Raw genomic sequence first — 26,627 nt, 5'->3', positions numbered from 1 at the left:
CTCCAACGAGCTTTCAGAAAGCACTAGAAACACTGGGGGAGGAGGAGAAAAAGCTGAGGGTCTCTGTGGGCTTTCCTCCTCATATTAACCTTAGACACTATGCCCCTCTCAATGTAGTCTAAGATCTTATTAACTTTTGGGCCATCATATTATATTGCTGAATCATTTTGAGCTTACTAGCCATTAAAATTCCCAGATGCTCTTCAGACAAATTATTTTTTAGTCATCTCTTTTTCATTATGTACTCTTGATTTGACTTCTTGAACCCAAGTATAAGCCTTTAAATTCATTCTATTAAATTTCATATTGTTTTATTCTGTTCAACTTCATGGTCTATTAAGACATTTTTGTACCCTCACTCTATTATCTAATTGTGTTAGCTTTCTGTTCTAACTATGTGACACCTGAAAATTTGATGGCTGTGTCACTTATTCATTTATCCAGGTAGGTCATTGATTAAAAAAAACGTTAAATGACATGTCTGAGCACAGACCCCTGGCATTCTCACTGGAGACTTTCTTCAAAATGGACAACAAATCATTAAATACTTTGGGTTTGGATATTCAAACATTTCTGAATACAGTTAACTGAGCTATCATTTATGCCATTTCTATCTCATACATAAAAGTCACATGAGAAACTGGCAAATGCTTTGCTAAAATCTAAGGAAACTATATAAACAATATTCCCCTGCTCTATCAGAGTAGTAACCCTATATAAAAAGCATGACCTGTTCTTGATGAAGCCATGAATAAGTGAATGAAAAAGCATTTCTTAACCATTTACTCCGTGCCAAGCATTGTGCTAAGCTCTTTACAAGTATCATCTCATTTGATCCTCACAACAACCCTGGGAGGTAGGTGCTATTTTGAGCCCTGTTTTATTGAAAAGAAAACTGAGGAGGTTTAAGTGACTTGCCTAAGGTCACACAATCAGTAAGTGTCTGAGGTTTGATTTGAACTCAGGTCTTCTTTACTCCAGACCCAGTGCTCAATCCACTGTATTGCCTAGGAATGAAAGCCTAGTGGGTTTAATTGACATACCATTTTCAGGTGCAAAGGTAGTGTTGCTTTGATTATGTTTCTAAATCCAAAACAGTGTGGAGAAAGGGCAGCACAGAGGGTGCATGCTTGGCAGCAAGGTGGCTGATGAGGAGATGGTCAGGCAGCAAAGGGAAGCATGACTGGAACCAACCTCACCTGCCATCATGTGAGCCACTTATCAATCAGGACAGTAAGGGTACCCAAGGTATATTAAAAGATTTAGAGGAAGCTCCCCAGGGCATCCTCAAGGAGGGTTAATAAGAGGATATGGACAAGGTGAGCAGATATGGATAGGCTGTGATCTAGAATCACAGGGGGAATACCCGCCCCAATGAGGTCATGGATCCTTTAAGAATTCAAATATTTTACACTGAAGAAATTAAGGTTCAGAGAAATCAAGTGACTTTCCTACCTGATAAATGGCAGAATTGAGCCTAGTGCCCAGATATTTTGATTCCAAATCCAAATCTACTCTATGATAACTGCCTCATATCAGAGAACTCATGTGTTTTAAATCTTTTGACTAGTTAATAAGTAAGGGTATAGGAGAAGGACTGAACCTGTGATTTCATTGGTATAGAGGACTCATGAATGAGGAAACATCCACTCCCAATGCAAGTTGCCACTTTCTCTGCAACTTATAGTCTTAGAGAATTATCTCAGTAAACTAATTCAGTAAATGTCAAAGGCAAGACTCCTTCCTGGATGTGATTCAGGCTGTGTATCCTTTACATCATTCCACCTCTGGTTCACAGATTTTTAGAATTGGAAGCACCTTCTAGATTTTCTACTTCAATCTCCCTCTCAATACAGGAATCTTCTCTGCTACATTTCTCTCCTAACAGTTGGTCATCTACCTTCTACTCAAATAAGTCCAGTAACTGTTTCTGCAGAACGAAGCCCATCCCAGTATTGGATAGTTCTATTTGTTAGATTTTATTTTCTCCCAATGTTGAAGTAATATCTGCTTCTTTGTGACTTTTACCCACTGATTCCAGTTTTGCCCTCATTTGGCAGGGGTGTGCTGGTAACTGGCTCTCAAAAAAAATGTACATATGACCCACATTTGCACTATTAACATTTTCTTATTCACATTATTAAGTTTAGACAATCAACAACAGAATAAATCAAGCCGTGATTTGTAACATTTTGTGATTTCTGAGATGTAAAGGCTCATGCTGAAAGTTTAACAATCATCTCTTGCAAGCTGGTTCAAGCTGATTTCAGCACACCCTACCTTAGGGGTAACATAAAATAAATCAACTTCATTTTTCATATGACAGCCTTTCAATATTTAAGGAATGCTATGATTTCTCCCCTGTATCTTTTTTTCTCTACTTAAAATATCTCTAATTTTTTCCAGTGTTCCTTATATGACCTTCTTTCCTGACTTTTCAGCATGTGGGGACTTAATTCACTTGGTTAAAGTACCTCTTCACTTGCCCAGAACTGAACAAAATATTCCAGATTTGTCTGACCTGGGCAAAGCCCTATTAAGACCATCAACTCCTATGAGATAATATTTTGCGAATCATTTGACAGCTTTTTGTTCATACAATTGAAGCTTTTGGCTTCTTTGTCAGTAAGAATGAGGACAATGAATACAGGAAGGCATCACGGGCTCGCTCCTTTTATTTGTGAGGAGATAAAAACTCCCTTCTTTATTTCCTCCATCCTTAATACCGCTATAGAGTAAAAGAAGTTGCCGGGATTCTATGGATAGGAATATGAATAGGAACTGAACGCCCAGGGAGATCCCATCCACATAGGATCATAGATTTAAAACTGGAAAAGGACCTTAAAAACTACCTACATCCCCCTGTTTTACAGCTGAAGAAACTGGGTCCCTTGAGCTTGCCCAAGGTCCACAGGTAGTAAAGGGCAGAGGTCTGATTTGAATCCAGGTCCTCTGTTTCCCGTTCCATTGAGCTTTTTGCTCTACCGTGCTGACTTTCCTTCTGGCTATACAACATCTCTGGGATAGAGTGGGGTATTTTGACCCATGGGGCCATTTCTGATTTCTAAGCCCAGCACTTAATGTCTAAAAAATGGTTTGGCTGTGGTTGCGGCTGGCAGAGGAATGGGTGGTAAGTGGGTTGTTGTTGGGTATTTTTTTTTGTTGTTGTTCCTGCTATAGCTATGCCAAATCAAGCTTCTCTCCTTGTCTCTTTACAGGCAGCTAACTGTGCTTGTGGAACGCTGCCACTTTAAAAATATATTTACAGGCATGGTTTGTGAGAATTATTTTCGATAATTACCCATATTCTCTCAGAGAAAAGATCCCCAGGAGCCCCCGAGATGATGAGATGGTAGAATGGCAGAGCCAGACAACAGCCGCATCCTGCTCCCAGAAAGCAGCCATTGAGAGGAGGAGAGCCGCTGCCCTCACCACAGCAGGTAGCGCCTAGTGTCGCCCTGCCTGAGGTACCGACATGTGAGGGAGAGGCAGCGTGGCTTTGAAAAACACAGCACATAGAACAAGGCCCACACAATCCCTCCTCTCAGCTTGTGCCAGCCAGTCCAGCTGTACCCTTTTAATACTTAGGTTGAAAAAAACAAAGCAAAACAACACACACACACACACACACACACACACACACACACCATAACCCTCTACAAAAGCATTGTGATCTAAACAGTAATTTTAATTTCTAATTATAAAAGTTTTAATTTTTCTAATGTTTGTGCATATGCATACATTTACATATGCATACATATATGCAACATACACAAAAAATACATATATGTACACACATGCAATATAACTACATAGATATAACACATAATGCAATATACATGTATACATACACATACACATGCAAATATACACATATGTACACAACGCACACATATACAATATACTTTCATATATACAACACATATATGCAATATACATACATATATACACAATACATATGCATATGGAAATGCACAATATATACAAACATACAATGTACCTGTACATACATAATACAGTGCACATATAAATATACATATACGCATATACATACACATACATAACAATCTCTATATATAATACATACATATAGGCATTATACCCACTCAATACATATATGCATACACACATAAACAGATACAAACATATGCAACACATATGCATTCACATACACAATACATACACATACATCACAAAACATCAACTAAAAAATGACTGACCTGTATTATGCCCAAATATATAGGCACATACTCTCTGGTACTGTGAAAAGAACCCAGGATTTGGAATCAGAGAACCTGAGAATGAATCCTTGCTTTGCCATTTACCACCAAGTTGGGCTAATCATCACGGAGTCTCAGTTTCCTTATTTGTGTGATGAAGGGGTTCCAAGAATCAAAAGTTTAGAGTTGAAAGAGACTGGACCCTAAAGGCCACCTCATTCCCCTTTTAATTTACATATGAGGAAGCTGAAGCCAAAATAGTTTAGAAGTGATTTGTCCGAGGTCTTACAGTAAGTATTTTGGACGGGGTATGTACTCAGAACTTTCTGACTCTGAAACCAGCATGCTATCCTCTACCCCATGCTGCTTCTCAGATGCTATGCTTCTTAGTTGACTTCAAAGTTTCCTCTAGACCTAAATTTATGATCTTATGACACAAGAATTATATTAAATTTATTAATCTGTGCTAGGCACTTTGCTAGGCACTAGAAATTCAAAGGCAGGCAAATGAGCCAGCCCTTTCCTTTGAGGAATGGACATTGTCTTGAGTAGGTACGACATGGACATAGCAAGTGTCTTAGTAACAGGAAGAGGAGAACATTCACAACTAAACGCACTGGGAAAGGTTTCAATTGAGAGATGCAACCACTTTGGCTGGCATGTGCAGTGTGTGAAGGGGGTTGATATAAGACTGAAAAGGAAGTTGAAATGGGTAAAACCAAAACACAACCACCAAAGAATTATAGTGTCACAGTCATTTTGGAAATTGCCCAAACATGGTGAAGCCATCTTGGTTCAGCAAGAATGAAAGTGAAGGTGGTAATTTTGCCATCTTGGCAAAATTGAGGGTGGAGTGAGGGGGAGGAAGGTGAAGAGATCATCATTACAGGCATTTATGATTTGTATAGTTTTTAAGGAATACAAACAAGCCTGGAGTGAGTGAATAAACTGAGGGAATACTGGAAATGGTGGGTACAGACAGCAAGTTAGAATTGTTAGTTAAGCATGAACATAACCATCCAAAATTCTTCCATATTCCCCCCCAATACACACATACTTTCCCCTTCCCTGCACTTTCCTTTCCAGGCAATCATAGAACGTTCGAACTACAATGGACCGATGTGATCTTCTAGTCTAATTCTCTCATTTTGTAAAGGAGGACACGGAGGCAGAGGGGGTCAAATGAGTTGTCCAAACTCTCAGAGTGGAGTCACTGACAGCACTGTATGTCATGGTCACACCTCAGGCTTTGCATTGTATCTATTTCTTTTTAAAGAGAGGACTCAAATTTCTAATTTCAAAAGCACAATGGAGTTCAGTCAGGGACTGGAGGACACTGGGACTTGATCTGTAAAAGTGGGTCTCTCCTGCCAAAAACAAAATGTTCACTCATTTTAGGATGCAGGAGCTACTGTGGTGAAAAACAATTTGACTGGCTATTGGAATGGAATCGTCATTTCTTTCATATGCAAATATGCAGTGGTTGCATATTATGCTTAATTCTGTAACATTTGGGAATCTGATTATTGGCCATGTAGACTATATTTCTATTATCTATTATATAATCTTTTAGATTAACCCATTAATTTCTTATCTTGAAACATTATAATTATTTCTCCTTGAATTTTTATTGTATGTGAATAACTAATATATATGGCTATAGAATGGTGACTTCTATGTCATGATACTAACTCACGTTTATATAATGACAATTTCTCCAAACACTTTTCTCTCATCAGTCCTATGAAGTAGCTAGCTAGTGCTTTACCACTTTCAAAGCACTTTCATATTTGTTGTCTTATTTCATCCTGGCAATCATGTGATGAGGTAGGCAGGCCAAGAATTACCACCCTCATCCTATAAAGGGAAGTGAGACCCAGAAAGGTTCTTGCTTACAATCACATTGCTAGTAAATTGTGGAGCTGGGACTAAAACTCAAAGCTGTAACTGGCCTGAGTTTGCTGAGTTTTTGTCCCAGGGATGGAAATGCAGAGAGCTTGAATGTGAGAGGCCATAACAATATAACACATGAACTTCTTAAGCAGAGTGGGAGGGGGTGAGGGCCGTACCCCAATTTTTGGTGCCTCAGTCTCTGACTCATGAAAAAGGAAGAAGGGTTTGGGGTTTGGGGTACCTGTGAGGACAGCAGTCAGTTGCGTTTTTGCTCCTCTCCTTTCTCCCACAGAGCAATGAATAAATTTCTGAACTGTCCTGACTCCATCTTCTTTCTCCCCAAGGCTTTCCCCTTCCTACCTCCTTTCCCAGGCAGATTGGTCTCTACCCTAAAGTCCCTCAGAGACATGCCCCTCCAAGTAAGACCAGTCATGACCCTAGTGCTACCTTCCCTCCTGTTTACAGGGTGGAGGCTGAGGCCATTGATAGAACATAAAGAGTGGGGGATCTCAAAGGCCGTAGCTGGACATGATGACCTCCAAGGACCCAACCAATTGTATCCTCTGTCACTGTAGAAATGACATTCTTCTCCACTCAACTGCTGATTGATTTATCTTAGTAACTCCTTTTATTATTTCACATCAGTTGATTCTAGGTTATGTTCCTGTGCCTCAGTTGGGCTGCTTGTTGTGAGCAGTGATTGCCAAAATTACTCCTCATATCTCCGCTAGAACCAGAACTTTTATTTCCTAGTCTGCTACATGATAGTGTAGCAGAAAGTATGTATTTGTTTTTCTTTTTAATTTTATTTTTAATTTACGGAATAAAACAAGCATTTCCGTAACATAACATAATAAAAAAAGATGATTGCTCATGAAACTGCAAGTCTATTGTGTACAACTTGCTATTCTTTTTAAATATATAAGAAAGTTATCATGTAAATTTCTTTTCTCTCTCTCTCTCTCCTCTGCCCCCCAGCCCTAGAAAGTATGTATTTGTAGCAGAGAGTATGTTTTCAAGAGTGAGCACACGTGTGCAAGGCGGGGGGGGGGGAAGAATCTTAGAGGACTCCTGCAGACATCCTTTCATTGAAACAGATTAGAAATTTGGGTGTAAATTATAGTCTGACACAGTTTGTCTGGGGCACTAGAAGGTTGGGCACCTTGGTGGTGCAGTAGGTAGTGCACTGGGCTTAGAGTCAGGAAGACTTGAGTTCAAATCTGACCTCAGACACTTACTAGCTATGTGATCCTGCGCAAATCACTTCACCCTGTTTGCCTCAGTTTCCTCATCTGTAAAATGAGCTGGAGAAGGAAATAGTAAACCACTCCAGTATCTTTGCCAAGAAAACCCCAGATGGGGTCACAAAGAGTAGGACACGAGTGAAGTAACTGAACAACAATTGAAAGGTTAAATGGTCCACAGTCACACAGTCAGAAGCAGGACTGGAACCCAGGCCTTCTTGACTCTGGTTCCCCATGCTTCCTCTTAGCATGCTGTTATGCAATCTAGAATAGATCTTACACAGGAATGGCTGAGATGAACATTTCCTGTAACCTGTATAAATATATCCAGAGATTATCGAGATATTAGCATATTTTTAAAACATAATAATAAACAAAATCATATAGTCTTATTTACAATGCTGCTTAAAAAGTATTCATTGAAGCAGAAATATGAGATGCAGTTAGTAGATACTTCCTTAGATGTCTATAAACAAAGGAATTCCTCGATATATTTAGGAATGTTTGGAATTTTGCTTAGCTCTGTTATATTCATAAAGGAAGCAATACATTTCAATCGGTGCTTTAGTTATGATTTGTCATAAGCAGCTCCCAAAATTATGGTGGCTATTGTGACCAGCCAGACCACTGTGGTCATAGAATATGGCCCACGTATGATCCTTCCTCTAGATCAGCAGTTTTCAAACTTTTTAGTCTCAGGGATCCTTTACAATTTTGAAAATTATGGAGTGCCACCCCAACCCCACTACCACTTGTTTATATTAGTTGTGTCTATCGTATTGGAAGTTAAACATCTTAGCATTATTAAGAGAATAGCTTTGATCTTGTGGACCTGAAAGGTTTTTGGGACTCCCAGGAGTCCCTGGATCATACTTTGAGAACTGCTGCTCTGGACACAAATACCTTTTAAACTTATTTTAGCTTTCTAAGGCAAATGAAAGAAATCTAAAGGATTTCTCTTCTTTCAGTTTTTTCCCCTTCCTTCTTTGTAATGGAAAGATCACTCTCTCTAGAGCTCTGACAAATTGTCAATGTAACTTCTGGTATTATTCCCAAGACCTAGAAGAGAGCTCATGTTAATCCAATAAAAATTGTCATCCTCCAGTGACAAGGCTTAAAAAAAAAGAGCCAGGTCTATTTACAAATGTGCTGGGCCAGGCTTCTGACTATCAGTGAGTGGACAGAAAAGTCACTATCTTATTGAATTCTCAACTCAAGTATTTGCCCAGAATTCTGCCCAATTCAATACCAGATATGTGGTACAGATTTTTGGTAGGGCTTTGAAATGACAAAGCAAAAGCTGTAGGATAAGCTAACATCTCCTGGAGAACAGGCAGGGTTTCCGATAGCCGGCTGTCTCCCAAAATGTGGGTGTTGGCCACTGTAACAAAAAGAGACTTTAAGGGTAGATGATAATTAGAGACAGGCCAAACTGGTTTGGAAAACTCCAGATACCAATCTCACTGGGCATATTTGCCCTATCTGCATGTCATTAACCAGCTGCTGACGTGTTGGGAAAGTTGACGCTAATTTCTGAATCTAATGAAAGGCTCTGGTTGTGAATAGATCCTGCTAATATTGAGTTAGACTTCTTTCAACTTTGTACTTTCTTCCTCTGGTTCAGCCCCTTTTACTACTGATGTAGATGTATCAGACATATACCACTGCAGCTCCTTGTTAATGCTGGTTTTGCAGGGTTTCCTATGTAGAGTTTTTGCATCTTCCTAGATATGATGGCCTTGATTCTGCAGGTTAAAAAAATGTCAGATAATGAGGACATAAGAAAGTGGTGCTGCAGATGCAACATAGCTGAAGACCTCCATATCCAGTTTTTCTCCAGCTCTTGTGGTGTGTAGCTTCAGCCTTTAAGTAATATGGTGTGTGCCATGAAACAAAGAAGTAACAATAATGATAGCTCAGATTTGTATAAGATTTTAAGGCTTGCAAAATGTTTTTCGTGCATGATCTCATTTGATTCTCACAACCAAGAGAAGCAAGTGCTGTGATTTTTACAGTTTTATAGATGAAGAAATTGACAGTGCTATAGGTAAAGTGACTCTGCTCAGGTTCTCACAAATAATAAGTGTTTGAGACGGAATTTGAACCCAGGGCCTTGTCTCCAAATCTAGTGCTCCTTTTTCCATGTCACAGTGCCTCATGTTAAGAAGCAGCATAGCACACAGAAATAATTTTGGCCTTAGAATCAGGGGCCCTGGCTTTGGACACTGGTCCTGTCGCTTCTACCTATGTGACCAGGGACAGCTTACTTCATGTCTCAGTTTCCTCACCTGTAAAATGGGGATGATTTTACTTATTTCATAGAGTTGTGATAAAGAGAGTGCTTAAAGCACTCAGGAAATAGGAGGTGTTGCTATTATTAGCTGTTGAAAGAAGCAATACAAATGCCCTTTATAAACAGCAGGAAGAAAACATATACAACTGAACCACGATTCAGTTTAGTAAACATTTTTTAAAGCATCTTCAATGTGCCAGGCACCAGATGTACAAAGTCAAAAATGAAACAATCCTTGCCTTCATGGCCTCGAGGTGGTGCAGTGGATTGAGTTTAGGATCTATTGTCAGAAAGACCTGAGTTCAAATTCTGCCTCAACTACACCTAGCCGTGTGACCATGGGCAAGTCACCTGGTCTTTCTTTCTCTACCTCAGTCCTAAAAAGAGCACCTACCAGGGTTGTTATGAAGATAAGATGAGATAATATATGTTAATATACCATGTTAGCTTTGTAAGTCTTAAAGTGCTCTGTTAATGTTAATTATGAACTATCATTAGGGCAGTTAGGTGGTCCAGTGGATAGAGTGCTAGGCCTGGAGTCAGGCTGAGTTCAAATGTGGCCTCAGACATAGTAGCTGTGTGACCCTGGACAAGTCACTTCACCCTGTTAGCCTCAGTTTCCTCACCTGTAAAATGAGCTGGAGAAGGAAATGGCGAGCCACTTCAGTATCTTTACCAAGAAAACCCCAAATGGGACCATGAAGAGTCAGACATGACTGAACAACAACAGCAACAGCAACAACAAAAACAGCAATTAACTATCATTTTTGGGGAGTAACAACACGTGTCTAGGTAAGTCAGTATAAAATATATATGAACTGGACAGTGAAATAAATTAAAATCTGTTGGCGTCTCCACTGTCTGACAATACTCTACGTATCTAACTGAAAGACCAGGACACGGCAGAGAAAAATTAAATATGTGGATTCATATTGTTACCCTTTTGCATTACTGGATAAAAACATAATCTGCTTATGAAGCATGCCCTCTGAGGCCAATTCTCCAACTTCCACTTGAGCTTGAGGTTTGGGGTGCCCAGAGGGGCAACTGACTACTGGGTATGCATACAAAAGGCATGACTAGATTATCTCAGTCTCAGTTTCCATTGTGACTTAGATGAAGCAGGATGCTTTGAGCTAAGTTGGGTAAGGGAGGAGCATCAGCTCTTTAGGGATCTCAGGGTGAATGTGAGAAGCTGGTATTTCTAGTACGGTCACTCACAAACTCCCACCAGTGTGCTCATTATCAACCAATCAGTTGAACTCCATTAGTTTTTTAAAAAGGAATTTACTAAGAAGGTATAGCAAGAACAGTTGGTGCAAAGTATTCTCCCCAAACTGGGGGTAAATTCCCCACTTGCACACATGAAGTCCCTGAGGAGAATGGGTTCAGATTTAAAGTACAATGGTAGTAAGGCACATATATAGAGAATATATATGACAAACAGGTACCTCCTAACTCCTAGATCTGGACGAACTTTATTCTCAGAGTTGATATTCAGTCACTGCTTGACTCCTACGGCTACTACTAATGACTGGACCATGCTACTAACTTTGGTCACTGGTGGGACCTTTGGAGCTCCTGAATTCACAAGATCACTATACCTAGACATATTCCTCCCTGGAATATTGATTATTCATTATCAGGAATAAAGAAACATGAAGAGGCAGAGGCACCTACATGTCTACAGTCACTATGGCCAGGTTGGAGGCAGGCCGATGTTTCTCCCTCACCCAACTTAACTCAAAGCAGTCCTGCCTCATCTAAGCCCACAATGAAAACTGAGACTGAGCTATGATCAGGTCTTTTGTATGCACACTCAGTTCTTGCTCAGTAATTCCCAAGTCATTAGTTCTTGCAATTTTATATCTGATTGGAAGACTTTTTATATTCACAAGAACCAACCCATGACTCATCATAACTGTAAACCTGGTCCTCCCCAAATTTTCACATGGTTGCTTGGAAGCTGGTGGAAGATATGTCTGCATGCTCAAAGAAGTGGTCCTCCATTAGCCAGTTCCTCGATGTATCTGGAACCCCTGTGGCACCAGGGCCTATTAGACTGGTGATTTATTTCACTTGGGACAACCTTCTGGAAGGATGCAGGTGTTGTGAATTGCTGAACGCCACCCTTATCTAGGTCTGGCCATCCTAAAGGAAGATAGTAGTTCTCTTCGCAGCGCAAAGGTCATAAGGTCCTTCCTGTTTGAGACAAGCTCTGCTTCTGGTTCAAGGCCTTTTTGTTTCTCATGTTCTGTGACTGTTATGTTGCCTTGACTGCTCTTGGTCATTACTTAATGCTCTGTCTTACCCTCTGGCTTCTATGGAATCTTTAGCTCCTTAGAGCTGGCTCAGTTTTGGCCCTCTTCTTTTTTTGACCTATGATTCCCATTGGCTCCTGGGTCTAGACAACTTTTGCCCCTGATCTTCTGGTCCTGATAGATAGTCTTGTCATTTTGATCCATTGCTGACCACAGCCTGGTGCGATAAATAGCTTAACAGAGTTAGTGAATCCTTCTTAGGATCTAATTTACTCCCAGGCATGATAGATGAGCATCTAATTCATTATATCGTACTTCCTGGTTCTATTGGCTAAGACTCTTCTGGACTATGGAGAACAATGATCATGGTATTTTCGCATCAAAAGGCCCTTGAAGATTCTCCAGTTTAAGTCTTAAATTTTAGATGAGGAAAGTGAATCCTAGAAAAATGACTTGCTCTAGGTTTTGTAACTAGTAAGTAGAAACCTACCTCTAGGACTAGAATATACATCTTTTGAATCTAAGGAGTTATTTCCAGTTATTCTTCTTTGGCTAGAGGGCAAGCCACTCTCTGAGCTTGGGAAGTTGTGTAGAATGCTATAACCTAGACAAGAAATTTTCCTTCTGAATATTCGCACGAGTATGGAGCAAAGTAAGCAGCAAAAATGGGGAACTCCCCATATTCTAATGACTAGCACCTTAATGACCTTTGACAGGTAATGGCTTAACTGGAAATCAGGAAATTGTTTGGGACAGCCGAAGTCATCACTGAAGCCGAATGATTTATGATGTTTTCAGTTGACCACAGGGTGCCATTGATCTCATTATGTCCTTTGGGCTATTCCAAACTTGGTGCTTAGGCATTTCTAGCAAACAGGAAATCAGACGTCTATCTAGTAACTGTTTATTCTTAATATGTTAGAGTTCTAGGTCACAGTGCTTTTATCTATATTAGAGATAAAAAGTACTTTAATGAACAACCTCTACCCCACCGTGTACCTCCACTGCCCTCTTGAGTCACACACTCATGCACATGAAGTGTCTTAGTTATGGAGTCCATATTGGGGCACAGATGTACAGATTGGGTACTTCCTTAAACTGGCCAAAGAAGCCACTCAAACACTCCTGATATTCTACAAATATGGAAGAGCAATATTTGTAACCATTAGTAAATAGCTTTTCTTTGCAGTCATTAGACTAAGCTCTCAATCAAGTTGTTATACTCTCATGTTCTTTTGTTCACTTGTTTATGTGCTGTTCCCCTTTCTTTAGACTTTAATCCTGTCATCATTTTCATTCATTTCCCTGTAAGATTTGAAGCCCTTCTTATTGGGTTCTAACCACAGGTTGAAATGGAATGGACATGATTCCAACTTTCTATCCTCTCATATCCTTATCAGCTTTCCCGTACTAGTTGGGCTTAGGTTATTGACATTGATGGACCAAGCTTCCACATCTCACTTCCTCTTTTAAAGAACATCAAAGAAGTGAATTAAGACAAGTTGATTATGAGATCATAGATCCAGAGCTGGAGGGGGCCTCAGTGGACATCTGGTTTAGCCTCCTCCTTTTATGGTTGAGGAACTGAGGCTCAAGATGGTGAAATGACTTGTCCAAGGTCAAAAAGGGAGTGTCAGAGATGGGATGCTGACTTCTGAGCCAGAGAGCTTTCTGTTGGGCCACCCTGCTGCTTTTATATGACAGTTTGGCACAGTGAGGGACGTTTGGAGTCCAAATAATATCACAATAATTAAGACAAGATGCTAAAGTGGAACAATCTTTGGATTGGAGTAGGAAAACCTAAATGCAGATTCCATCCCTGCCACTAAATAGCTAGGAGATTTGGGACAAGTCAACTTCTCTGTTTTTGTCAAGGACACTATCAGGCTTGTAGTTTCCCAGGTTTGAAGCCTTGCTTTCATCCTTGCATCCGTACTTTCATTCACTTCATACTGCTGCTCAGTCAATCAATAAACAAACATTTTTAAAGTAAATAGGATTTATCAGGTACTGGGGTTAGAAGAACAAAAATGAGATAGTCCCTCAAGGAGGTGACATTCACTAGAGTAAACAATGTGTACAAATATGAGTACATATAAAAAACATACAGAGTAAATACAAGATAACATTGGGTTGAAGGCACTAGTGGTGAGACCTTGAGCTGAATCTTGAAGGAAACCAGGAATTCCAAGAAGCAAGAGTGAAGAGCACACAAACTTTATGCAATTGGTTTGCCAACTCTTGACATTTCTACCTCCATAACATCTCTTGAACTTGTCTCCCTTCCAACAGCCACTACCCTAGTTGAGACCTTCACCATCTCTTATTTGGGCTGTTGTAATAGGGTTTTAATTTGTCTCCCCATCTTTAGTCTTCTCTTCTTTTCATCTCTCCTCCCTACAGTGATTCTTCTTAAGCCCAAATTTGACCATGTCACCCCTACTGAGTGGACTCAAGTAGCTCCCATATGGATTCCTGTCTATCATGTAAAGTTCTTCAAACTTTTGCCCCATCTTACTTTTCCACCCTTGTTACATCTACTCTACTCACTCTATGGTACAGTCAAATTGACTATCTTGCTATTCTTCACATGTGCCACTCAGTCTATCTCTATGCCTTTGAGATGGCTGTCCTCTTTGCCTGGGGTGCAATCTTGCTCACCCTTGCCTCTTGGAATTTCTTATTTCCTTTAACTGTCACTCAAATTCCACCTTCTATAGGAGGTCTCTCCTGGTCTTATCTTCTAGTTGCCCTCAATGTTACCTTGTGTTTACTTTGTATATGTTGTATCCCCAGTACCTGATGCAGGTACTTAATATGTATCTAATACATGCTTATTAGTTGATTGACTGAATATCAGATTCCTCATCTACAAATGAGGCCAATACCCTGTCCAATGCACACGGATGGTATGACTCTCAAATAAGACAAAGTATATGAAAGTACTATCTAAATTGTAAGTTTGTTGCTAGTAGGAAAAAACAAGGAACAAATATTTTTTTCTTCCATTTCAGCAAAAGCTCTAAGAGTAAAATTTTATGGTCAATAATGAAGGAGAGATTTCATGCAACTACTCTAGATAAAGAGAGAACATCAAAAGAAGTTTTGGCAGGATTGCCTTAGATTTAGAGATATTTGTAAAGAAAGAAGATAAAATATATGATGATGCCATAAAGGACCTTGGGAATAGGCCCTGAAAAAGGGATAATAAACCACAATCTAAACCTAAAGGGACCTGGTTGGAGACTATGAGTGGGATCAAAGGTACCTGTGGGGAAAAGGGCAATGTGTAGAATTGCAATGGAGTGATTTGTGGATATTAGAGAGGGAGAAACAGTATGGTAGCAAGGATTTCAAATGAAGAACAAAGAATACTGATGAAACCTAAAAAATAGGGACTGAAAAGTTGCTAGAACATTTCATGCACTTGAAATGGAAATAATTGTAAAGCTTCTAGTGGCAATGATATTGATGTTGAATTCATAACCACTTATTAAAAATAATAAAGAGTTCAAAACTCAAAATCTCTGCCTAGAGACACTTGAGAAGCTAAGCAGTTAGGGAATGGCAGAAGAGGAGAGAGACACTTGGAGCACTAGAGAAAGAGCATTGTCACAAATTGGAGTAATGTCTTCAACCAATGTACCACAAAATAAAAATATGTTTTGATTATATAACTGATGTCTTGTTTATCGAGTGTTTCTCTAAACTCAGTTTAATAAAACCTAACTGGATCTTTCTAAATTTTTCTAGTATCTTATTTTAGTCCTTTATACTTAACAAAAGCTTTTTTGTCTATACCATTCTTCTTAGTTTTGACTTGTTTGCCATTAACTAAAAATAAGGTAGAAGTTACTAAACTTTCTGATGTTTTTAATAGACTATAAGATAATACACATATGTGACTAATGATTTTACTGTGAACAAACAAACAAACAAAAAACTTCCTTAATTTCCTTACACAGAAAAAAAGAAATTAACAATCTGCTCCTGATTGGAATCCAGTGGATTTTTGTGCCTTCTTATATATAACCAAAGTTTAGAACTATTATACAAAAGTATAATAACACCCACAGATCCCATTAAAGATACTGGGAAGTGCTTCCAGTAACTGTCTTTGTTGAGAACACAAGGAAGTTAGTTTATTGAATTATTTTGGAGATTGGGAACACTGGTCTCTTCCATTAGTTTATGCTCTTAGAGGCATAAAAGATGGCATGCTGGACTTGGAGTCAGGAGGAACTGTGCTCAAATACTATCTCAGACACTCTCCAGCAGTTTGACCTAGGCATCATACTCAATTTTTCTGAGTTTCAGTTTTCTCATCTGGAAAATGGCAATATTAATGGCAACAACCTCATGGGTTTGTTGTGAGGACCAAATTCACTACATAACAGACAGAGCTTTATAAACCTTAAAGTGCTCTTCTTATGCATCCCATCAATCGTTTGACTGCATCTTCTGGGTCCCTTCATTAGTGGTGCAATAGTGGTCAATCAGTTAATGTAGAAGGATATAATGGAAATGCCTTTCATAGTTTAGTGGGGAAGACAAGAATCAGAAGAATTGCTAAGGGCATAATGCAAAGTAAAAGATGATGAAATGTTAAATTATCTGAAGACTTATGTCCATTTTATCGATGAGAGGATTGAGGATTAGAGAGGTTATTTGACTTGCCCAAGATCCCATATCTAATATGTGGTCAGGGCTAGGGGTCAAACTCTCATCTTCTGAATCTGAATCCACACAATTTTACTTGAAGAGATATAAAACATGTAGCCAGCATGGCAGGAGTCTGGAAAACAGATGGACCACTAGATATTTTATCTTCTTCTACCCTCTGTACATTCTTCCAAGCCATGTCTCCATGCCTGGGATATACTTCCTTTATTCTCTTACCTGTTGAAATGCATTTCTTTGAAGGCTCAGTTCAGGTATCATCTACTCTATACAACCTTCCCTAGTCCTCTAGTTAGAACTGATCCCTCCCTCTTTAAATCTTTCAAGCCACTCTTCTTAACCTTTCCTTTGCTCCGTATTCTATTTTTACCTAGAGACAACTAGGTGGCACAGTGGATAGAGCACCTAGCCTGGAGTCAGGAAGACCTGAGTTCAAATCTGGCCTCAGATACTTATTAGCTATATGACTCAGTTTCTTCTTCAGTAAAATAAGCTGGAGAAGGAAAAGGCAAACCACTTTAGCATCTTTGCCAAAAAATCCCAAATGTGGTCACAAAGAATCAGACATGACTGAAAACAACAACAAAATGCTTCAATTTAGGCAGCTAGTGTAAGGGACTCAGGTCTTCCTGACTCCAGGCCCAGTACTCTATGTCATCTATGCCCTATCTGGCATAGTGGCAGCTAGGTGGTACAGTGGATAGAGCACTGGACTTGAATCAGGACGACTCATTTTCATGAGTTCAAATCTAGCCTCAGACATTTACTAGCTTTGTGACCCTGGGCAAGTCACTTAACCCTGTTTGCCTTAGTTCCTCAGACAGAAATGGCAGACCACTCCAGTATCTTTGCCAAGAAAACCCCAGATGGGGTCATGAAGAGTCAGACATGACTGAAATGAATGAACAACAAAGCATAAGGGACTTCTACCTTATATATCCTCAATCTCCTTGCTCTTCCAGTGTGGCAGGGGGTTGGTGGGTGGGCAGAATAAAAGAATTACTTCGTTCTATTCTGTGATTCTGGGCAAGCAATACTCCTTCCCTAGCCTTCAATGTTTTATATCTTAAAATGAGGGAATTGAGACTAGGTCATCTCTAAGGTCCCTTCTGATTCTTAGATTCTTGTGATCCTATGATCAAGTGGTTTGAATTCTACTACTGAAAGCCATGGAGTAAGAATTTTCCTTTAGGCCTAGGAAATTTGAGTCTCCCAGCAATCAGCTCCTTCCCGGAACTGACATGGGGATCTCAACTCTCCATGATCTTAATGCAATAATTGCCCTTTCTGACTTGATGCAGTTAAAGTAGTTAAAAGCTGAGTGTGTTGTCCTGTTATCATCATGGCCTTCAATCTTAACCCCCTCTCCCCCAAGTACCTGTTACCACATATATGGGTACCCAGCTTTGGTATCCTTTCTTTCTTTCCCCAGTAGGGAAAAAATGTTTAGTTTCTTGGCTTTTCAGGATAGAGAATGACCATTTATTTTTCCCCTGGTAATGTTCCTTTTAGAGTGGATCATCTGAGCAGTGCTATTGAGAACTCAGCCCCCAGCCCCAGGGCTCTGAATAGAGCTATACTAGCAGCTTAGGGTTACCCAGAGCAGATTGTGAGCTCAACGCCAGGCTCATATCAGGGCCAGGCCAGCAGCATATGGAGCTAACTACTATCTAATGGAGAGTCACCCAGGAGCAAGTATGCAACTGTGTTGCCTAAACACAAACCAGGATCTGGAGTCTGGAAAAGCTAGGAGAGTAGTGATAAGATCATACTCTTGATCTGACGGCAGAAGATTTGCTTAAATTCTGAAATTCTCCGGTTTAAGCTACTCCTGTGGTCATTGAAAAAACATCAAGAAAATAAGAGCAAGATCCTGGTTATAACAGACTAGAATTATACAAGGCCATGATAGTCCCGAAAGAAGTGTTCAGAGCTTGGTCCTAGCACAAAGTCCCAATCCTAGAAATAAGGCTGGAAAAAGTAAACAAAAAGAAGGTTAAGGGGCTATTGCAAAGGATGCCCAAGACACAAATCAGAGAATAACTCCAAAGAATCCACAAGCAAAGCTTTGAGGAAAAACACACAAGATCAATGATAATTCCTAGAAGAAATAAAACAAGAGTTGAAAAAAAGGAGTTGAAGATGATGTAAATGAATTGAAAGGGATAGAAAAAAAGAACTGAAAAAGAAATACGAGATTTGGAAAAAAAAGTTTTGGAAAGAAAAAGAACAACTTAGGGGTATAAAACTTTACCCAAACAATTGGCTTCTTGAAAATTGTAATTAATCAAATTGAAGTTAATAATTTTATGTGATAAGAAATATTAAAATAAAAGCAAATGGCAGAAAATAACAATAATAATGATGAAAAGAAAATGTGAGATAGCTCATATTAAAAAACAACTGACCTTATAAACAGTTCAAGGAGAAATATTTTATGAATCATTAGACTACCTGAAAGCCATGACAAAAAAAAAAAACCTAGATAACATATTTCTGCATATTATTAAAAAAAAAACCCAACAAATCCTGCCCATGATTCTACTATGGTAGAACAAAAGGGCATAATGAAAGTATTGATCACCTCCTTAAAGAAGCCCTACAAAGAAAAATTCCAGGAATATCAGCCAAAATTTAGAGTTTTTAGATCAAAAAGAAAATTCTGCAAACAGCACAGAAGAAAGAATTCAAGTACTAAGGAACCATAGTCAAGATCATGCAAGATCATACTATCCATATAAAAGAATGGAGAGCTTGGAATATGATAATCTGAAATGCAAAATATGTATGCTTACAACTAAGAATAATTTACCCAACAAAACTGAGTATCATTCTACTCAAGGGGTAAAATGGATCTTTAATGAAATATAGCACTACTTGGTATGTCTGGAAAAGACCAGAGATGAGGAGAAACTTTGAAATATAAATATGGGAGTAAAAAGAAGCAGAAAAAAGTAAATGCAGGTGAGCAATCAAAAGAGACTTAATTGTTTACATCATAATGGGAGGTTGGATTCAAGTGACTCCCTTGTAGCTCTAATGTTATCTGGGGATTACAGAAGTATTCAAATAAGATACAGCATTTGGGAGTAATTTATTGTATTTTGACAATCTTAGAAGCAGAGAGGAAAGGGAAGGGAGAAATGATATAATAGAGAAGAAAATGCATATTATATAATATAATTGGGGACATAAATAGAAGTCTACATGAATTAGGAAAGGGATGGGGGAGTGGATATCAGTAAAACCTAACTTTCATTTATTCTGGTCAAAGGAGAGTAGAACACACAGATAGTTTAGTGAAGAAACACAGTCAACTCATTAGGGAAATAGGAAGGAGCAGGAAGAGGAGAAAAAGGGTAATGGTGGGGAGTTGGGGGGGAGGTAGACTTAAGAAGGGATTAGTAATAAGCTAACAAACTCAAAACTTGTAGAAGGGATCATGAAGAGGGATTTAAAAATGAAACACAGAAAGGATATGAGCCTGTAATTGGTGTCTGGGTGAGGGGAAGAAAAGAAGGGCAGGGGAGCAGAAGCTGACTGCTTCAAGTATAGAGCATTGGTACAGAGCACACAATTGGTTCCATAACCATGCAGGTTCTTCATAAAGTGCTTCATAAAGAAGGGGACAAAAAGCAAAGAGAGAAAAGGTATAAGAGAATAAAATGGAAAAAAACACACAATCAGTTATTATAGCTGTGGATATGAATGGGATAAACACACATAGAAGAGGATTGCACTATGGATTAGAAAGTGGTGTGAATCTTCTGTGTCATTTACCTTTTTATTTCATGAGATATGAAATTTGCTTTCTCATTGGTGGTATACAAATTCATTTAAAAGCAGCATTGAATTCATTCTAGTTTTTGTTTTGTTTTGTTTTGTTATCATGTTTCTTCAATAAATCAGCAAGAATTTATTAAGTGACTACTATGATCCAGACACTGTCTGTGCCTGGGGATACAAAGAAAAAAATGAAACAGTCCTTGACCTCAAGGAGATTACATTCTATGAAAAGGAAATTTGTTCATAAATATGAATATAACAAAGCATGGGGATAAGGGTAGTGACTAGACCCTGTGATTTCATTAATATAGTGAATATCTGAATGATGAAATTACCTCTATAAATACAGGTACAAATACAAATACATTTTCTTTTTAACTTATAATCTGAAAGAGCTGCCTAGAGCAGTGGTGTCAAATTCAGATAGAAATGGATCCCTGCAGGCTGCATATTGATGTAGAAGACGACAAATTGGCATGATCTATGTTGTATTGTAGTATTTAATATTTTATTTAATATTTTCATTAAAATATTTTTTTTGTTAAACATTACCCAATTATGTTTTGATTTGGTTTGGGCTGTCCTCAGGAGTTTTACTGGCTGCATACAACCCATGTAGTATGAGATTGATACCTCTGACCCAGAGCACCAAGAGTTTAAGTGACTTACCCAGATCATGGAGTCAGACTACATCAGAAGCAGAATTTGAACCCATATTTTCCTGGATCTGAAGCTAGCCCTCTCTCCAACAGGTAAAATACTAGTAGTAGTGCTGCTGTAGTTGGAGGGATCTTCCTATAGAAGATGTCCCTTGAGAAGTTTTGAAGGAAGCATTGAATTCTTAGAAGCAGAGGTAAAGAGAGAGTGCATTCCAGTCATAAGAGACCATGTAGCATGTGATGAACAGCAAGAAGGTGATTATGACTTAGCTATAGAGTTCAGGAAGAAGAGCAGTATGTAACAAGGTTGAAAAAGTAGGCTTGGGTCAAGTTGTTAAGGGATTTAAAGGTCACACAGAGAAGCTGATATTTCATCCTAGAAGCAATAAGTAATCATTGGAGTTTATTGAATAATGGAGCAATATAGTCAGACTTGTACTTTAGGAAAATAATTTTGGCAACTATGTGTAGGGATAAATTGGAGAGGAGAAGTTTGAGACAGGAAGACAAATTAGGAGGTTATTGCAATAATCTAGGTGAGAACTGATGAACAACTTAACTAGGCTACTGGCCTTGTGAATAGAGATGAGGATAGATGTAAACATGTTTGTGGGAGGGAATGAGCATTTATTAAGTGCCTAACACTACGTTAAGCACTTTGTAAATATTATCTCTTTTGATTCTCACAATAGCCCTTTGAGGTAGGTACTATTATTGTCCCCATTTTACAGTTGAAAAACTTTCAACAAAATAGTTGAATATAGAGGATTAGTAACTTGCCCAGGGTTACATAGCTAGTAGGTATCTTAGGCCATATTTGAACTCAGTTCTTCCTTACTCCAGGCCCAGCACTCTATCCACTGGACCACCTAGCTGTTGTAGGGGTAGAAATAATGATAACTGATTGGATATGTGTTATGAGAGAGAGTGAAGATTTGAGAATGACACCTAGGCTATGAACCCAGGTGAATGGAAGGATGGTGATACTCTTCATAGAAATAGGAAAGTTTAGGGGAAAAGGTTTGCTTGTTGGGAGGAGAAAGGTAATAAGTTTTGTTTCAAATGTATTAAGAATCCATAGCATAGATACTAATAAGATAATTAACCAGGATAACTATAGGATACTATCATGTAGGATCTATGAAGTTGTTGAATGTTCAGGAAAAAAAGTACTTTTAAATGTTTTTGAAAAATGTGGGAAAGCACTGGCCTGGGACATTTATTTATAAGGGAAAGAAACAAATACAAAAATAAGATAGTTGAAAAGATAGCTCATGGAATTCTGTCCCCTAGTCAGACTAGATGACTTGCAAGGTTCCTATATTATTCAGAATCATAGAATGTCAGAATTGGGAGGCACCTCTGAGGCCATTGAACACAATCCATGTCTTATTTAAAATACCCTCTACTGAATACTTGACAAGAGATGTCATCCAGCCTTTGCTTGAAGACTTTTAGAGATATGCAACCCCCTTTCTCCCAATGCAGCCCATTCCACTATTGAAATTAGCCTTAGTTATTAGAGCATGTTGCCTCAGATCATGCCTAAATCTGTCTCCCTACAATTTCCAACACTGCTCTTAGTCTTGTCCCATTAGGATAAGTGGATGAAGTAGAAATCTTTCTTTCAAATAAGAGCTCTTCAAATACTTGAAGACGTGTCATGAACATTTGTCCTCACATTCTTTGTCTTCCTAACTGGTTTTGTTTAAGATGATTCATAGACTGTTACAACTGAATGGGATGTTAGAGAAAACCAATTCAGCTATTTTGGTAGATGAGCAGAGTGAGGTCTAGAGAAGTTAAATGACCCATGTAAGGGAAGAGCTAGAATTTGAAGTCAAGTCTCCAGTGTTCTTTCTGTGTCTAGTCTCTCCCTGCCTACTCCCAATTCTCATGAGGAACACAGAATATTCTACTCTGACCTAGCTCCCAAATGATTTTATTCTCAGAACATTCTTCCTACTCCACTCCCCTGCCCCCGTTTCCTAGATCAGTCCTCCTTGTCTATTTCAGTTTTTGAAACTTTGGAAGAGAGACAGAGGCTGATGACTTTGGGCAACTCTGCCTTGCTTTAATTTAATTCACGCATGAGTCAAGACATAACCCTGTAATGTCATTGGTCCTCCTCAAAAACGAAGGCAAACAACAACAGCAAGGAGCTTTCATTCATCGGGGGTTGGGATCTAAGGCTCACTCAGACAATCAGAAGTCTTTTGATATGACGTTTTGGTGCCCCTATCACATCTTCCCATTTAATAGATATATAACAAAATAACCATTATATCTCTTCCTCAGATGAGAACATCTGAGATATTCAATATTATAAGTGCACATAGCACAAAATCACAAAGGTGCAGAAAACTCTATCTAAATTGTTTTAAAGATCCCCACCCCAGTTCTTATAGGCAGTATATTGGAGTAGAAGGAGCATAGACTAGGAGTCAGGAGCCCTGTCATTAAGACCTGGCTGTCTCACTTACTAACCTTATGGAGTAACCTTTAAAAGTCACAGTTTCCTCATCTGTAAATGTATGTAATAATATTTGCTCTGCCTACCTCATGGGGTTGTCATATGATGAAATGGGGCAAAAGTATGAAAGTACTTTATAAATTATAAAACACTGAACAATGTAAGAGATTATTGTCATCATACAATGATAATGATGATCACTAATACCTCTTGTCGAATATCAAATCTTCTCAATGAAACCCTTTTAGTAATGCATATTAATATAGGTATTTGGGTAAATTGTCCAAGAGAAAAGGTTGGAGTGCTAGTTTCCTTTATTAGTGTTACAATTTGGCTCAAAATCACTTTGAGTGACTTTACTTAAATATTGAACTTTTAGTGGTTGGGCAGTGTCTAATGTATATGGAAAGAACAGTTCAGAAATCTCTCCGCATTACAGGGAAAAAGCAAATGGAATAGGGCATTCACTAACTGGGGACCCACAAGAGACAATACAGGATTGTTCTTTTCCTCAATAAACTAGAGGAGCTGCCTTTTGAAATACTATGAGTGAAAAGATTGAATGACTTTTACAAAATAATTGCTTATGCTTATATACCACCACTTTCTATATTTTAGTGATTAAGTTAAAATGTTCAAATTTGCTTTCTTTTTTCTTTTGAATATTTGAAAAACATGCATTTTTTTTGCCCTGAGTTATAAGCAGGAATTATAAAATGCCAGAAAGCTGCCATTTCTCATTTTTTCCCCTATTGCTTTTCAAAATAAAAGAATGAACCAAATAGAGCACCTTGTTAGGACCATAGCAAACATAAAGGAAATATACAAAGCAATGGAATAAAAAGCCCCTTAAAAATCATTGACATGCTTCAAGTTAGCCTCTGTGATAAGTACCTCTTAGGTCATTTCAAATTGGGGCCTACCCTTGGGACCTTGTGCAGATCTGAAAAAGAACACTCATTGTACCATCCCCATCGTAGCTACACTTGTGTTCACTTGGGTTAATTGAGATTTCAGTTTGTATACACATGGAACTTTGGGCTGGGTAAGGTTTGTGAGTGTTGGTGTAGCTTGTGCGTGCGTGCGTGTGTGTGTGTGTGTGTGTGTGTGTGTGTGTGTGTGTGTGGACTGGGGATAATAGTAGCAGGTGGGAGCTTAGTTGCTTAGGAATGCCATTGATTTAAAAGAAAAAAACAACAACCTAAGAGCAAAGGAGACCTTCGATGAGCTGACATTCAACAAGGCACAAAAGTCACTGTGAATGAAGTGTTTTTCTTTCTGGAAAAAAAAAATCTTGTTTCCTTGAGTACTTTTATAATGTATTTTATACACACACACACACACACACATACATACTATATACACATATACTCATATATGTATATATATTCATTTATAGTCCTCATCTGTATTTAGTGGAAGGAATGGAGGTAAAGTACAGAGACATCTTTATGAGATTGTTGACTGAGGGGTGGTCACCATCTGTGCAAACTGTCTGAAATTTTGACCTCCTCTTTGCCTTCTCAGCCAGGGAGGAAACCTCACTTTGTAGATAATTTGAGGAATATTGTTTTTCCCCCCAAAAACGTTTGGCATTTTACAGTCAAAACATGTTTATACCCTTCTGACAGGGCTTTTCTAATGCAATGGATAGACACCCTGCTTAACATTCAGGGAGGTGACAAGTTAACACCACCCACTCTGGCACAATTATACAGGGTATTGAAACAGATTGGAGAGGGTGACATTGCTTAATTAGAAAGACAGAGAATTAAACTCAGAACTTTGGTGCTTGGGACAAAGAATCTGTAATTTTTTTTAAAAGCAAAGTTACAGTAGATTTAGTTGCTATCACAAAGGGAAAGCTCTGTGCCTGTTCAGTCCTGCAGGGTGATTTGCCTTCTACAGAACTGTACGTGTAGAAATCTCCATTACAATATGGTTGCTGAAGAGCAGGAGGTTTTTCTTCCTTCCCTTCTTCCTCCTCCCCTTCTTCCTCCTCCCCCTCCCCCTTTTGATTTGGTGTGAAAGAAGGGACTCAAAGGGATTTTTAAGTTAATATTTTTAATGAAAATGTTTTCACCTTATTCAGTAAGAGTGTATTTCATAATCATTTTGGTAGGATAAATGGAGAAATCATATATGCATATCTAGAGATATGATTTTTTCCACACCCTTCTTGTGTACTGTTCAGGACCAATTGCAATTCTGGTAATATATACTTCATTTAAAAAAAAAAAGTGGAAAGTGCCTAGGATCTAAAGTTGGAGGTCCTGAGTCCAAGTTCAGAGTTGGCTACTTATAATCCATGGGACCTTGGGAAAATCACTCCATTTCTTAAGATCTAATTTTCTGCCGAATGGTGGGTTTGGACCAAAGGATTTTCAAGGTCTTTTCTAGCTCTGAAGTCATGTGATCCTAGGATTCTCTCCACTAGTTATTATTTAACTTGATTACTACAGAGAACAAAACTGAAAAATACAGGACTCAAAGAGATTAGGGTAGGAAATCACAAGAATAGATCTGAAGAATGTTTGTTGGAATCTGATTTATATTGCTTGTTACACTGCTTAAATTAAATTAATAATTACTAGATTTCTACTTCACTCTGAGTTGCTCTGAAAAAACGTATGAGAAGGCTCCTAGTTGCTGCAGTAAGACTATTCCAACATCCCCATAATGAGTAGGGGCGTTCTTTGCTGGGGAGAATCATTAGAGTGGCCAAGTTCATTTTTTTTAATGTGCTGTCTGCAACTTTTCATGCAATTGAAATTCTTAATTAATGAAACTTAGAATGGAGCACTGGGTAACCAGAATGAAGTCATCATTATTACTATAATTGGTGACAAGAATGGTAAGGCTATAGAGAAATCATTTAAAATGACAAGAACTTGAAGTTGAACTTGTAACAGCTAGAGTGATTTGGTTTTGAAATTCTCACCGGGCACCCTCTTATTGTCTTTTGGCATTATTTGTTAGCATTTCATATTTAGTGTTTGATGAGTAGGGTGTGTTTAAATGAGGTGGGAGCTGGGGACTGTCGTGGAGGCAATTATATAGTTTCAGAGATTAGGCTTTGAAAAGTTGAGTCCTTGATTTCTGTCAAATATAGCCATTT

Source organism: Vombatus ursinus, unplaced genomic scaffold, assembly GCF_900497805.2.
Source record: "Vombatus ursinus unplaced genomic scaffold, bare-nosed wombat genome assembly UNPS02009573.1, whole genome shotgun sequence".
NCBI classification, from domain to species: Eukaryota; Metazoa; Chordata; class Mammalia; order Diprotodontia; family Vombatidae; genus Vombatus; species Vombatus ursinus.
The sequence above is the reverse complement of the archived record's forward strand: the minus strand, read 5'-3'. Positions refer to the sequence as shown.